Raw genomic sequence first — 16,781 nt, forward strand, 5'->3', positions numbered from 1 at the left:
TGTGTGTGCCCTCCAAGAGTGGAGTCTCTGTTTCCCCCAGGCCTGCAATCAAATCCCGCTAGCCTTCAAAGTCTGATTCTCTAGGAATTCCTCCTCCCGTTGCCGGACCCCCAGGTTGGGAAGCCTGACGTGGGGCTCAGAACCTTCACTCCAGTGGGTGGACTTCCGTGGTATAAGTGTTCTCCAGTTTGTGAGTCACCCACCCAGCAATTATGGGATTTGATTTTATTGTGACTGCACCCCTCCTACCATCTCACTGTGGCTTGTCCTTTGTCTTTGGATGTGGGGTATCTTTTTTGGTGAGTTCTAGTGTCTTCCTGTCGATGACTGTTCAGCAGTTAGTTGTGATTCTGGTGCTCTCGCAAGAGGGAGTGAGAGCACGTCCTTCTACTCCGCCATCTTGAACCAATCTCTCCATGTGATTTTTAAAGCATCAGGTTGTGTGATTATGGCGTGATAACTTTTATTTATAATTCTGAGCATTTTCCAAAATGATGTCTACAATTAACAAATATATGCACTATATACATATATGCATGTGTGTATCCCAAATATCAGTTCAAGCTATCTTTAATCACTCACCATCAAATAACAGCAAGAAAGCTCACAATAAATGCGTATATGCCTATCTTCATGTAGACAGAAACAGAGAGCAGGACAATCTCTTGAAATGCCAAACCTGAGTAATAACAAAATTCAATATTTTTAGAAACATTTTGTGCTGATCGCTCATCTTGCATCTCCCTGCTACACAGCATTTTCTCATTTATTCGGTCAGAAAATTTTTCTTTAAAGGGCCAGTTAGTATTTTAGGCTTTGTGGACCATGCAGTCTCTATTGCAACTACTCAACTCTGCTGTTGTAGAAAAAGCATCCATAAAAATATATAAAGGAGTGGGTGTGGCTGTGTTCCAATAAATCTTTATAAAAACAGGTGTTGACCTGGATTTGGCCCACAGACCATAATTTACCAACTCTTGATAGATTAAAAAATATTTATGAGCACTTTTATGCCAAGTGCTCTTCTAAGTACAAGGGGTAGAGGGATGAATAAGAGAGAGAAGACTCCTTTTCTCATCCAGCTTCCATGCTATTAAAGAAAATCTACTACATGCACAGCAGTATGCTGGTGGATCTAACAGGGAATGAAACATTTTCCTTGCCTTCTGGAAGATTAGAGTTTTGTAAAGGAGTTAGTGTGTGTACAGAGTGTTAGGAGAGTAGAAGGAAGGAAGATATAAACTGTGGAGCGAGACTTCGTCAAGATGGTGTCATCTGCAGACTTTCAGCAATAGTTACGTCAGGCAAAGAACTGTGAAAGATGAGAGCACGATTGAGACTCAATGAGCTTTCAAGGAGAACACTAATTATAGAAGTAAGAATTAATGACAATGAGCCTGGAAAGGGAGCTTGGACTGGACTGTCGAGGTCCTTAAGTACTGTATTAAAGACTCTGGGCTTTATCTGTGCTGACTGGTATGGAAGAAAGTAGAGAATCATAATATGTTTTATGCATTAAATGGCACAATAAGATCTGAGAGTCTAAAGAATGAGTGTGGGGACAGAATGGAAAGTAGACTGGAGGAGGAGGGCTTTGTGGGACTAAGGTTAAAACCTCTACTCAGACTGTAATATAATAACCCTATAAGATACAGTGAGGATCTGAACCAGCTCTCTGTCCAGGGATATGAAGAAAGAGATGGCTTTTAGGGGCTTGAGAAAAATCTCGGCCTAAAGCAACAGAGCATGATCTGATCACAGTCTGTCTAATGCTCACAGTTGAGTTCAGCTGTCATAACATATTTATTGTTAGATTTAAATGAGAGAAAATGAATAAAGGGTAAGTGATGGCAAATGGCCCTTAAAGATAGATGCAAAACTTAACATACCTGTTTCCAGGTCTGATTGGGAACAAGTAAGAGGGTCCCAAAAACCAGTATGTGCCATCCATTTTTAATATTTCCTTCCTTCCTAAATGCCAGAGTGCATCTTCACCCCCTTTCCACAAAAACCAAGTAAAAAACCAGTTGGATACTCTTGCCAGTTGAGGAGAAATCTGCATGATCTGGGATCATTGGATCTTGAGGTTAGCTTCAGAAAGGAATCTGGCACCTAGACTTGTAGACACTGTGATCTTTAAAATTCTGCAGGCTTGCATGGCTGTTGAGCTCTGGAAGTATGATAGAGATGGCTGACAATCAATGATAAAATTTATCCTACAGAAAAGTAACCCAGCTGATGATAAACCATGGAAAACCATATAAGAAAGTGATACAATATTCAATTTCAACAGATTTGAATTCAGGTACTGTTGTTTGATTACATCTATTCATATCATCAGATTATTTTTATTTCTTCTCTTTGTTCTCTGGGAGTCAAAAAGCCCAAAGTGTTATATTAATGTGGAAAATTGGCCAAAACGGGTATAATTCGTACTCTACAAATATATGGGGAAACTCCCTCCCATGTAGATACATATAATGAATGTTCATACAAGTTTTGTTTTTTAAAGAGAAAAATTGGGAACTACTTAAATTTTAATCAGTGGGGCCATCATTATATCTTACAGGGCTATTATACTTTGCTCTGAATTGTGGTCTTAACCCTAGTCCCACAAAGCATTCCTCTTCCAATCTACTTTCCTACTATCCTTACACTCACCTTCTGATACTCAGATCTTGTGCCATTTAATGCTTAGAAACATCCTGTGACCCTCCACTTTTTCCCACACCAGTCACCACAGATAAAGCCCGAAGTCTTTAATGTGGCATTTGAGGACCTCCACAATCCAGTACAAACTAACTTCCCAGGTTCACTGTCATTAGTTATAAAATGGAATAATATACAGTAGTTAAAAGACATGAGCCAGGTATCTATCAACATGGATAGATCTCAAAGAAACATAGCATTAAATAAAATGAAGACAAATTACAGAATGCCGTATTTGACACCATTTATATAACTTTCAAAGCACAATGACAATATTCTATTATTATCCAGACATATAGATGAAAGTGTCTGTAAATTATTTAAAATTTATGAAAGTAATTTCCTTTGGAACAAGAGAAGGGAACAAACTGGAGGATGACTCCAACTTTATCTGCAGTATTTTGTAACTTTTTATTCTAGTGAGATTTGAAGGAAATGCTAAAAATTTAGCAGATCTTTGTGGGATTATTCTTCGATCACAGAGTTCTTAGAGGCAAGAAAAACATTTTCAACCGTTAAAAAAAAATTACGTTTTAAGAGTGTACAAGCTGACTTCAAGCCAGCTTTGTGTAATATATTCTCTAAATTTGTATTTATTCAATTTGTGTCGTTGTATTTACATATTTTATTTAAATATTATTTATTAAAATAGTTTTTTGATTAAATATTGTTCAGTTAAAACTTCTGTATAATAAAAAACGTTTAAGATCAATTTTTGACCAGGACTATTTACCTAGAAATTTGCAGTTTAGCTCAATAACATGGACAGTGCTTTCAAATCTATTGTTAAAAAGAAGCCACGGCGCAGTGGTTAAGAATCTGCCTGCCAATGCAAGGGACACGGGTTCGAGCCCTGGTCCGGGAAGATCCCACATGCCGCAAAGCAAATAAGCCCGTGCACCACAACTACTGAGCCCATGCACCACAACTACTGAAGCCCACGCGCCTAGAGCCCATACTTCACAACAAGAGAAGCCAACGCAATGAGAAGCCCATGCACCGCAAGGAAGAGTAGCCCTCACTTGCAGCAACTAGAGAAAGCCCGTGGGCAGCAACAAAGAGCCAACGTGGCCAAAAATAAACAAATTAAAAAAAAAAAAAGAAGAAGAAGAAGAAGAAGAAGCCACAGGCCCCAAATGGAGTCACTTATGCTAAACCCTATATCACCAAACCGAAATTTAACTTAATTATAGTTTCTGCTTTCCCAGAAACGGAATCTTAAATCAATCAGGAATCACCTGATCAGCATTAGTTAGGTCATCTGCCTGATAAACCCCTGCTTTCTCCTAAAGGAAAGAAACCACAACAACCAACCCACTTTTTTACCTAGTATAATTTCCTTGTTCCTGATCCCTTCTGTCTATAAAAGTCTTTCATTTTGTACAGCTCCTCAGAGCTCCTTTCTATCTGCTAGATTGGATGCTGTCCAATTCGAATCAATTGTTCCTCAAACTCGTAGAACTTTTCATATGCCTCGGTTTTTCTTTTAACACTGTGGAAGTGGAGTTTTGCCAGTACAGTCAAGGTATAGTTTGCTCTCAACTGAAAAATACACCTAGAGGGCAAATCGGCTGAGTACACTTAAAGCATCAGCCAAAAAAAAGCACTAAAGCACTAACATTTGTGAATAATTATATATGTGTGTGTGTGTGTATATACATAGATATATAATTATATTTTTTCTTTGAAATCATTGTAATGGAGAAAATCAGAACATTGTATTCCCAAGCATATAGTTTACACGTAGTTTTTTGTTTTTTAATTTTGAACTTCCTATGATTTGTTGTCCCCCATAATCTTTTCAGTGTTTGGGACATCTTAATCCAGTCCTACAATGCCTTTTGACTTTTCAACTCTACTTAGGGAGAGACTCTTCTGGACTTTTCCAGAGATCTCTGGAAAATGTCCTCTTGTTAGGCATCAACTATCTCTGCCTTATATCAGAGTCCAAACTCAGCAAAGGAATGTGGAGTGGGCTGTGCCCACAGGCACTGCAGGAACGGCCTCTAATTCACGGAGCTGAAGGGAGGTCTGCAGCGCAAAGCCAAGAGGATTGTGGGAATGATGAACGTGAGCCAAATGTCCCGTGCAGATGCCAACTGAAAGGCAAAGAAGCTCTTCACCAAATGATGCACCCCGGGAAAACAGAATCACTTGAAATGTTTGACTCCAGCATGTCTGTTGCCCACTTTGCTTGATATCGCATGGAGGCTGCTCTTTGTTTTTCCGTTGGAGAGCATGCGGGAGCCAACTGCCAAACATGCCTTATACCTCCATGCCATCTAATTATAGCCTGTAACACTCCGGAGTGCTGACAGTGCTGAGCTATTGACTCTTGACACTCTCTAAAGCTCTTAATTATCTTTTCACGTAAGCCCCTTTCAGACCTGTCAACTTCTTTGTATTGTTTATGAAGGGAAAAAATAGTAGCATATTAAGATTTCAGGACTGCGCACTCAGAGGCAAACTCGCAGTTACACTTGTGAGGGCTCTTGAATGTCTCTGCACTCATATACACACAGACAACTGGAGAGGGTTTCAGATTGTGGAATACCGCTGCGGGATGACAATTCTGATGCCAATTTGCAATAGGGTTAAGTAAACTTATCGGGCAAAATGAAATTAACCCAAACCTTAAGCAATCTGTCACAGAAGTCATTTTTAACCTTTTTCTCCTGCAGTGTTAAAACACACACACACACACACACACACACACACACACACAAATATACATGACTGAACTTATAAAGTGTCTGAAATAAGTTTTTAAAAATTCAAAAACTCACTAAGTTTTTAACTCAACATGGGACTTGGCAAAGAGACACCCACGCTTTACCCTATTTCAGAAGTTATTTTTATGTAACTTAAATGTATAAGTACTTAAAAACTATGTGCACAATTATTTGATCTTACTGGTTATTCAAATAACCCTCAGAGACACAGAAAAGTGGACATTACTACTAACTGTGACAGCTTCAGATGAAGACACTGTAGCTCAGAGAATTGAAGTGACCTGCCCAATTTCCTCTAGTAAATGGAGAAATAAGACTGTTTCATCTTAAAAGGGTTTAGGTTCTAAAGTTAACATGTACAGCAAAATCATAAATAATTAAAATCACCACTGAAATCTCTTTGATGTCATCCATTGTTATGGGCCAAATGGTTGTGTTCCCCCCATCCCCCAAATTCATATATTGAAGTCCTAACCCCCAACATGATGTTATCTGGAGGTGGGGCCTTTGGGAGGTAATTAGGTTCAAATGAGGTTATGAGGGTAGAGCTCCAATGATGGGAATAGTGCCCTTATCAGAAGAGGAGGAGACACCAGAGCTTTCTCCATATACGCAGGCACTGAGGAAGGGCCATATGAGCACACAGTGAGAAGGCAGGTATCAGTAAGCCAGGGAGGAGGCCTTAACCAAGAACTGAATCTGCTAGCACCTTGATCTTGGACTTCCAGCTTCCAGAACTGTGAGATATAAATATCTGTTGTTTAAGCAACCACAGTCTATGGTATACTATTATTACAGCCTGAGCTAACCATGACATTCATAAACCATAGTATACAGATATACTATGTCCCAGTAAGTCCAACATGGTCTATTGCTGGGGTTGGCTTAGATGTGGCTGCTACTGTCATTTCGCCCAGCATTGGAACTGACTGCCGCCTCCTTGGTAGAAAACCAGATGAAGTAGTTGGTTGGCCTTTGAGCACCACGCTATATACAAAAGATATCTGCAAACCCAAAAAACACTCTTTAAAATGCTAAGACGCTGACACCATGAGAGATTACGGGAACTGAGTCTGGCTGAAGTGGCCGGAGGTTCACATCTCACAGAGCAACCTCCTTCCGGAGCATATCGTCACCCTCCAGCATCATTTAAATTATTACTTTTCTAGTTCTCATTTTTCCCTTTGCTGATGTGGATGGTTGAAGTCAAGTAAGTTAAATGGACATATCATACCCCGATAGCATATCAGGCCTTTGACTGTAATTTCAATCCTCTCTTCATATGCTCTTGCATTCATCTCTACCTTGTTGCGTTAGGGAAGGAAATGGAATAGAATCTGACACTAAGAGAACAATACCGACTTCTCAGTTCTTCTCACTTGAACAGGAAAAGCAGTGTCAATTCTCATGTGCTTTCACCAAAATCTTGCCGGAGTAAAAGGGACACAGGAATTCACGGTAAAGTGACCCGACTATCAAATGCATCAACGCTAATCTTACAGTTACATTTAATACTTACTGAGAATAAAGATAATTCTACTGACATAATAATAACCACATTATGCTATAAGGGGATTAAAATGATAAGAATTATAAGAATGGGATATAAAATTGTAAGGTCATTTTTGTTGCTTACATATAAAAAGCATCTTTTATGAAAAGAGGAGCAGTCATATTTCAAGGTCAGTATCAGATTGAGTCATCAATCTTCTTATTCTAGACACAGTTATGGAATCAATTTTCAGACATTCTTTTATTTCTTGTTGGTTTTGAGAAATGCCATTTCTTAGCTTTAAAACACTTGTTGGTTTAAAAATCTTTAAATTGTAATTAATAGCTATAATTATTATTTTAATCTTAAGGCAGATGGGTGACAGTCCCACTGTATAAAGCCATAAGATGTGAATGTGTTTGCCCACATGTCCGTACCTGAACACGCATGTGTATATTTCTCACTCCAACCTTTCTACGTCCCTTCAGGTTTCTCCTTCCTTGCAACAGAGACAATACACAGTAGACTTCAAAGAGGTAAGCCCTGCTGTAGCTCTGCCTAGAAAAATTCACTCTTAGGGGGAGTTTTATATCCTGAGTCAGAAAAAAAAGAGGATGACCCCAGGCAGGAGGTAGCAGTAGGGAGGTAAAGTAGAGAAGCAGCAAAGCTCCAAGGAACAAATGGTTGGGCGGAGAAGTAGAAACCTCAGCATTAAGGTTACTTCTACCACTCAGGCATCAGCTCCCACCAGATCTCAGTGGATAAGAAATGTGGCACTTTCTAGGGCCACTTCCTCATAGGGTCACACTGTCTCCAACAGTCTCACCTTCAATAAGCTGCTTCATATGGCATTGGGTAATCTGGCTTTATTGGGAGTCTAATATTAGGGAGGTATATAACAATATACATCATATTCAGAATAAGTGAGAAGACCAAATGTATCAGTTGGGATAATGGTCAACAGAGACAAATGGTAGATACTTACTTTTCATCTCACAAACAAGATATTTTTATATCTCTGTAAATCAGTGTTTCAGAATTAAGAATATTTTTTCTTACAGAAACAAGATCACGAATAATGGTAGTTTTTGAGACTTCCCTCCACAGATCTATTTTACCCATAATCTAACATTCTTTTGCAATGTACACAGTACAGGGAACAGTACAAGGAACTAGGATATAAGGATAGGTTTGCCTTAATTCAAATGTTTTGCTAGAAATTACTCTAAGTCGAGAGACTTCCCTGGTGGTCCAGTGGGTAAGACCTTGTGCTCCCAATGCAGGGGGCCAGGGTTCGATCCCTGGTCAGGAAACTAGATCCTGCATGCATGCCGCAACTAAGAGTTCGCATGCCACAACTAAGAAGTCCGCATGCCGCAAGTAAGAGTGTGCATGCCACAACTAAGGGCCTGCATGCCACAACGAAGATCCCGCACGCCGCAAGTAAGACCCAGTGCAGTCTAAATAAATAAATAAATATTTTAAAAAAGAAATTACTCTTTAGTCAAAATTTGTTAAATTGTACATTTCTAACTTGTAGAATTCATCATATGTCAAAGTTCAATAAAGCTATTTTTTTAAGTCAAAGAAGAGTTAAGAAGCCCCATTCCTCCCAGCCTCCTCCAGTCTCAGACATCACATAATAGGAGCAAAGATAGTAAATTTCAATTTGCCTTGTCAGTGCTGAAGTTAACTTAATGAAAGTTACAGAGGTCTTTGTGAGCTGAACTCAAATCAAAATAGAATTTAACTTGTCATCTGTATCTAAAAACCCGGTCTAATTTATAATCAACATATTTGCCTATGAATCAGTCCTGTTCAGGATTTGAGAATTGGCTGTATTTGTTCAGCAACAATTATCTCTTTTAATTTGTTTACTAATCTGTGTTAATTGTAGAACAATCAGAAAATAAAGATGCATAGGGGAAAAGAAATCACACTTAATCCTGCCTCTGTAGATCCTCTTATAATCAACTTTTGATTTTTTAATTCTAATTAGACAATATGGTTACAGACCATTCAAAGTGGTATGAAAGCCATAAATAATCTACATTTGGTTTTGGAAATTCCCTGGGATTTGACTTCTGAATATCAGGAAATCATTCAGACATCAATTACTATTATCTTCCTACCTTGAGAAAGTAATTATTTCATAATAAAGGGATGCTTTTCTAGCTGCTCACGGAATAGAATAAATACAACTCTAGGTCCCCATTATTAAGTCTATAAATAAGACACAACTTTAATATGATAATTTTCTCAATTCAGAGTTTACTGTCTGTATTCCTAATAATAGGAAGACATAACCCTACAAAGATCCTCACTGCCCACCCCCCCACACTTATGGATGAGTGCCCTACCATCTTGTTTGTTAACTTTGCACTACTTAGGACATAAGAAAGGATCACTGAATGGTGACTGTGCTTTTATTACAAAAATATATATATTTGGAAATGAGTTTTATCACTATCCCTCCCAAAATTTTACTGCCATGATATTTTACATCTTCCGGTGTACAAGAAAGGTGGTGTTAATAAAGCAAAAAAAAAATAACAAATTGTCTCTATTTCTCCCTTCACTTTGCTTTGGTTTCCCTTGTTACTTGACCTTGCCTCGTTCATTTCTTTGCCTTCATTATTTCCTCTTTCCTTTTCCTTCACTAGTGTAAAGCCTATTAGCAAAAATCCCTGTTTCATCACATACTCAATTACATGATCTTTTCTGACTTTTACCTCTAATCTACTGCCAGCACCAAAATTTATTGAGGGTATTCTCTAATCTTATCTTCTGTTCATCTCAGAAGATGAAAAACCAGTGGAAAACACTGGTTTGGATTCTATTAGGGAAAGAGTACTTAAATTGGAAAGAGTGGCCTCTGAGATGAAAGACTTGGATTGTAATCCCAACTCTTTTGTTAACTAATGACGTGGATCAGTCAGTACTTTAAACGCACTGATCCTCAGACTCCTCATCTATAAAATGGGTAAAGCACTTGCAGGTTTGCTGTTCTTCCTGTTATTCATTATAACACAATTTTCCATGGGCTTTAATTTTCACTTAAGTTTATGACCTGCTGCTAAGTGAAGGTCACTAAGAGTGAGAAGTGAATTTAACTGGAAAAGTTCTCAGGGCACAAAATTATTCTCTGACCACACGTATGGGTTTTCTTCATTTAAAAAAGTTATATTAAAAATAAAACTACGGGAGCCTATAGCTAGCAAGACTTTAGTCAACACTGAGTATTTGTTTATAAAAAATCTGGGTTGAAATGCACTTACATCGTACTTGGAGGTGCTTATAACTCAGAGGTTGGATGCCTTTCATTCTTGCGCTCAGCACAACCCAATGGGCCAATTTTCCTTAGTTCACGGTCCTCTCACATCATCAGTCCTGACATCCACATACCTTCAGGAACCACAGAATCATTTATTCATTAACAAGACATTTTCTGAGGCTAACCTGTGACCATGAAATCTCTCTTTCCCGAAAGTTAGACCATGAGATTACTCTCCACATAAAAATGGTCGTATGGTTCACATTTCTCCCAAAGGAGCTAGGAAAGTTAACCAAGACAGGGAAATCAGCGGAGGCTGTGCTTTCTTATAGACCTTTTCACCGTATTCCTGGAGCAGCAGTTTTCCAGAAAGTACGGCTGGCCAAAACAAGCTCAAGTGACCACTGGGTATCAGGGCTCTCCCTCCCACATGGAGCCCAGCCAACTCAGCCAGCCCCTGTGAGAAGACGAAAAGGAAGGAGAGCATGTCTGAATCCATGCCAGCCCCTGCCTGTGCTTCTCACAAGCACACACATGCCCACCGCTGCCCAACACAAGCTTTTCTTAATGCCCTCAGGGTATTTCTGAAAATTTTGGTCTTTCTATCCTCATTAACTGATAATTTAATCAAAATGATCAATACAACTGTAGTATAGACTAGATATAGTGTGAGATATTTTTCAGACTCTCATTTGCAGACATTAGCTAGCTGTTCCCCAACTCCATTTCACCTTCTCCCCAGGCACAAAAATCAACTGCATTCCCAACCATACTTGCAAAGAAGTATGGCTACGAGCCTGAGTTCTAGCTGATGGAAACTGAGCAGAAGGGATATATACCATGTCCAGGGCTGGCTCATAAAAACCTCCCATGCCATATCCTGTATGTTCTTTCCCTTTCCAATGGCTTCCTATGTAGCAATGTTGGAAGCCATGTGTTAAAGATGATGAAGCCAGAGCATAGAAGAAACCACGTCCTTGAATTATCACTTGGAGGAGAACAACCCACCCATGAGGAATACCTATTTTATATGCACAAGAAATAAACTTCTATTGTGTTAAGGCACTGCAATTTTAGGTTTATCTGGTATATTGGCTAGTTCTGCCCTAACATATAAGTCTATCTTAGGAATAAATCACAGGTTGGAAACAAACCAGTTACATTCACTAGACACTGAATCCCCAAAAACATACTTCCAATTCAACTGCAAAAAAAAGAGGATTTTAAGGATTATTACTGAGAAAAGAGTTCAGCTTTAAAATAAAGGTAATCCTTGGCAAAAATTTACAGAACATCTTCACACTGTCCTCAGGTAGGGTTGACAATGTTCCCATTTTCCAGGTAAAAGAAAACTAAGGCCAAAGAAGGTAAAGTGACATCTCCAAAATAAGCAACATGACATCCAAAATGATGAAGGAAGGAGCTAGCATTCAGACCTTGGTCTTTTGATCTTAGAGGTAGTGTACTTTCCCCCAAACCAATGTCACCCTTTGCACTCTTGATGAAACCTCTTATAGCCACTTCTCATGGAGAGCAAAATCAGGTCAACCTTGTTTGTCACTGGCAGATACAGTAGAGAGCACCCCTATTTTTTTTTTTTTTTTTTAAATTTATTTATTTATTTTTATTTTTGGCTGTGTTGGGTCTTCGTTTCTCTAGCTTTCTCTGGTTGCGGCAAGCGGGGGCCACTCTTCGTCGCGGTGCGCGGGCCTCTCACTATCGCGACCTCTCTTGTTGCGGAGCACAGGCTCCAGACGCGCAGGCTCAGTAGTTGTGGCTCACGGGCCCAGTTGCTCCGCGGCACGTGGGATCTTCCCAGACCAGGGCTCGAACCCGTGTCCCCTGCATTGGCAGGCAGATTCTCAACCACTGCGCCACCAGGGAAGCCCAAGAGCACCCCTATTTGATCTCACGGTCTATTTGTAATTTGAATAGAGAAACTAGGAAGTTGGGAGTTTTCTGCATCCTGCTAAAAGTGGATGAGGCCCTACTTCTGATACAGACGTACACTGTGAAGTTTCCAATGCTGTCTTCAAAACCATCTGCTCTGATTTGAGGCTCCGGATTCCAAACTCTGACTCTCAAATCATACTGAACTTGCTTCTGACTAACATTCTGATTCTAAAGCTATTTCATTTCATTTAACCAAGTTTTCTGAGTTGAAATTATCAGGTTTTGAATAACTTTTCTCATGTAAGAGGTCAGAACAAATGTAAGCAACCAAGTTTGTTTTGCTGAGAACCAGGAGAATGACCACGGCAGTGTTTGTTCCCTGATTTTGGACTCAGAAAAACGTCTCTCAGTCTGTCACTAATTTTGTGTTTTCTATAAAATCTGCTGGCAAAGGATTAGATGTTAGTTTGTTTTGTGCCACAGGCCTTTTTCTTTTAAGCCCACCAGACTTTCTCTCTCTGAGCTGTATTACTTCTCAGCTGACTCTAGGGCAACCCATCCCATTGGAACACCCAGCCTGCTTCTCAGTGTGAGAGCAGCCATGGCACGCCAGCGCTGTCATGATGATAATTTACAGTTGAGGTTGTTGCATCCCCAGCTCTTTTAATGTGACTGTGTGTAGAAGTATAAATACGCCCAGAAAAAAGGGAAATATGTTCAAGTATTTTATTGCATTATTTTACAACATACATCATGTCTCCCCAGGCACTGAAAATAGCCCAACTAAAACACAAATAAAGATAAATCCTGTGATCATCAAAACAAGGACCAAACCCAAAATATGCATTTGGTTTGTGGTTGAATAGGTTCGGGGGGAAGATTATTGCCCTTTTCATCTTAAGTCTGTTTCTTTTATGCTATTTTTAAAATTAATTACACATGGAAATATTTCTATAATGAGATACGGTGATGATTTCCTGAGAACAAAGCTTGGTGGAAAATCGTAGACTTATTTGGGGAGACATTTGATGCAAAATTATGCCACGTTTTACTTGGTTATAACCCTGAAACCTAACAACAACAAAACAATGCATGTGGTCATTCTCAGTGTCAATCTTGTTTTGTGGAAGGAAGGGAGGAAGGGAGGGAGGGAGGGAGGGGAAAATAAAAAAAAAAAATAACTACAGTAATGATATAAAGGTCAAATTTAAAAATTGTTAAAAGACCCAGGGAATTTGTGAATTGCCAATCGCAGTTCTTTTCTCATTATTATATTATTTGTCACTTATTAAGCATCCTTAACTCACAAGATGTTATTTACAATATAAGAAAGATATGAATAGTTTCCACATATAAGTGTAATATAAGTACCTACTTTATGCTGTATAAATACATTTCTAAAAGTATTGGGTCCTACATTGAAATGCTGATATGAGCCATATATGAGGTGAACATTAATTTCTAAGATAAAGAGACAATGCAGTGTATCCCACAAAACTTGGCCCTCCCAGAAAAGATGATCAGAGAACCAGCCAGGACACTGAATCAGTGAGAAAATGTCCAAGTATTTCTTTTTTTTTAAAATTAATTCTTATTGGGGTATAGTTGCTTTACAATGTTGTGTTAGTTTCTTCTGTACAGCAAAATGAATCAGTTCTACGTAGACATATATCAACTCTTTATTGGATTTCCTTCCCATTTAGGTCACCACAGTGCATTAGAGTTCCCTGTGCTATATAGTATGTTCTCAGTAGTTATCTATTTTATACATAGTATCAAAAGTGTATATGCGTCAATCCCAATCTCCTAATTCCTTCCAACAGCCCCGCTTGGTATCCATACATTTGTTCTCTACGTCTGTCTCTATTTCTGCTTTGCAAATAAGATCGTCTATACCATTTTCTAGATTCCACATATATGCGTTAATATACAATATTTGTTTTTCTCTTTCTGACTTACTTTACTCTGTATGAAACTCTCTAGGTCCATCCACGTCTCTATAAATGACCCAATTTCGTTCCTTTTTATGGCTGAGTAATATTCCATTGTATATATGTACCCCATCTTATTTATCCGTTCCTCTGTTGAGGGCCATTTAGGTTGCTTCTACGTCCTGGCTATTGTAAATAGTGCTGCTGTGAACACTGGGGTGCATGTGTCTTTTTGAATTATGGTTTTCTCTGGGTAAATGCCCAGTAGTGGGACTACTGGGTCATTTGGTAGTTCTATTTTTAGTTTTTTAAGGAACCTTCATACTGTTTTCCATAGTGGCTGTAACAATTTACATTCCCACCAACAGTACATGAGGGTTCCCTTTTCTCCACACCCTCTCCAGCATTTATTGCTTGCACAGTTTTTGATGATGGCCATTCTGACCAGTGTGAGGTGATACCTCATTGTGGTTTTGATTTGCATTTCTCTAATAATTAGTGATGTTGAGCATCTTTTCTCGTGTTTGTTGGCCACCTGTTTGTCTTCTGTTGAGAAATGTCCATTTGGGTCTTCCACACATTTTTTGATTGGGTTTTTTTTGATATTGAGCTGCATGAGCTGTTTGTAAATTTTGTCGATGAATCCTTTGCCAGTTGCTTCATTTGCAAATATTTTCTCCCATTCTGAGGGTTGTCTTTTTGTCTTGTTTATGGTTTCCTTCGCTGTGCAAAAGGCTTTAAGTTTCATTAGATCCCATTTGTTTATTTTTGTTTTTATTTCTATTTCTCTAGGAGGTGGGTCAAAAAGGATCTTGCTGTGATTTATGTCATAGAGTGTTCTGCATATGTTTTCCCCTAAGAGTTTTATAGTGTCTGCCCTTACATTTAGGTGTTTAATCCATTTTGAGTTTATTTTTGTGTATGGTGTTAGGGAGTGTTCTAATTTCATTCTTTTACATGTAGCTGTCCATTGTTCCCAGCACCACTTATTGAAGAGGCTGTCTTTTCTCCACTGTATATTTTTGCCTCCTTTGTCATAGATTAGGTGACCATAGGTGTGTGGGTTTAGCTCCGGGATTTCTACCCTGTTCCATTGATCTATATATCTGCTTTTGTGCCAGTACCATACTGTCTTGATTACTGTAGCTTTGTAGTATAGTCTGAAGCCAGGGAACCTGATTCCTCCAGCTCCATTTTTCTTCCTCAAGATTGCTTTGGCTATTCAGGGTCTTTTGTGTTTCCACACAAATTGTAAAATTTTTTGTTCTAGTTCTGTGAAAAATGTCATTGGTAATTTGACAGGAATTGAATTGAATCTGTAGATTGCTTTGGGTAGAATAGTCATTTTCACAATATTATTTCTTCCAATCCAAGAACATGGTGTATCTCTCCATCTGCTTGTGTCGTCTTTGAATTCTTTCATCAGTATTTTATAGTTTTCTGCATACAGGTCTTTTGCCTCCTTAGGTAGGTTTACTCCTAGGTATTTTATTCTTTTTGTTGCAATGGTAAATGGGAGTGTTTCCTTAATTTCTCTTTCTGATCTTTCATTGTTAGCACATACGAATGCAAGAGATTTCTGTGCATTAATTTTGTATCCTGCAACTTTACTAAATTCATTGATTAGCTCTAGTAGTTTTCTGGTGGCATCTTTAGGATCTTCTACGTATAGTGTCATGTCATCTGCAAACAGTGATAGCTTTGTTTCTTATTTTCCAATTTGTATTCCTTTTATTTCTTTTTCTTCTCTGATTGCCGTGGCTAGGACTTCCGAAAGTATGTTGAGTAATAGTGGTGAGAGTGGACATCCTTGTCTCGTTCCAGATCTTAGAGGAATCGCTTTCAGTTTTTCACCATTGAGAATGATGTTTGCTGTGGGTTTGTCATATGTGGCCTTTATTATGTTCAGGTAGGTTCCCTCTATGCCCACTTTCTGAAGAGTTTTTATCATAAATAAGTGTTAAGTTTTGTCAAAAGCTTTTTCTGCATCTATTGAGATGATCATGTGGTTTTTATTCTTCAGTTTGTTAATATGGTGTATCACATCGATTGATTAGCATATATTGGAGAATCCTTGCATCCCTGGGATAAATCCCACTTGATCATGGTGTATGACCCTTTTAATGTGTTGTTGGATTCTGTTTGCTAGTATTTTGTTGAGGATTTTTGCATCTATGTTCCATCAGTGATATTGGCCTGTAGTTTTCTTTTTTTGTAGTATCTTTGTCTGGTTTTGGTATCAGGGTGATGGTGGCCTCCTAGAATGAGTTTGGGAGTGTTCCTTCCTCTGCAATTTTTTGGAAGAGTTTGAGGAGGATGGGTGTTAGTGCTTCTCTAAATGTTTGATAGAATTCACCTGTGAAGCCATCTGGTCCTGGACTTTTGTTGGTTGGAAGATTTTTAATCACAGTTTCAATTTCATTACTTGTGATTGGTCTGTCCATATTTTCTATTTCTTCCTGGTTCAGTCTTGGAAGGTTGTGCGTTTCTAAGAATTTGTCCATTTCTTCTAGGTTGTCCATTTTATTGGCAAATAGTTGCTTGTAGTAATCCCTTGTGATCTTTTGTATTTCTGTGGGTCCATTGTAACTTCTTTTTCATTTCTAATTTTACTGATTTGAGTCGTCTCCCTTTTTTTCTTCATGAGTCTGGCTAATGGTTTATCAATTTTGTTTATCTTTTCAAAGAACCAGCTTTTAGTTTTATTGATCTTTGCTATTGTTTTCTTCATTTCTACTTCATTTATTTCT

This window comes from Eschrichtius robustus, chromosome 10 (assembly GCF_028021215.1).
Source record: "Eschrichtius robustus isolate mEscRob2 chromosome 10, mEscRob2.pri, whole genome shotgun sequence".
Taxonomy (NCBI): Eukaryota; Metazoa; Chordata; class Mammalia; order Artiodactyla; family Eschrichtiidae; genus Eschrichtius; species Eschrichtius robustus.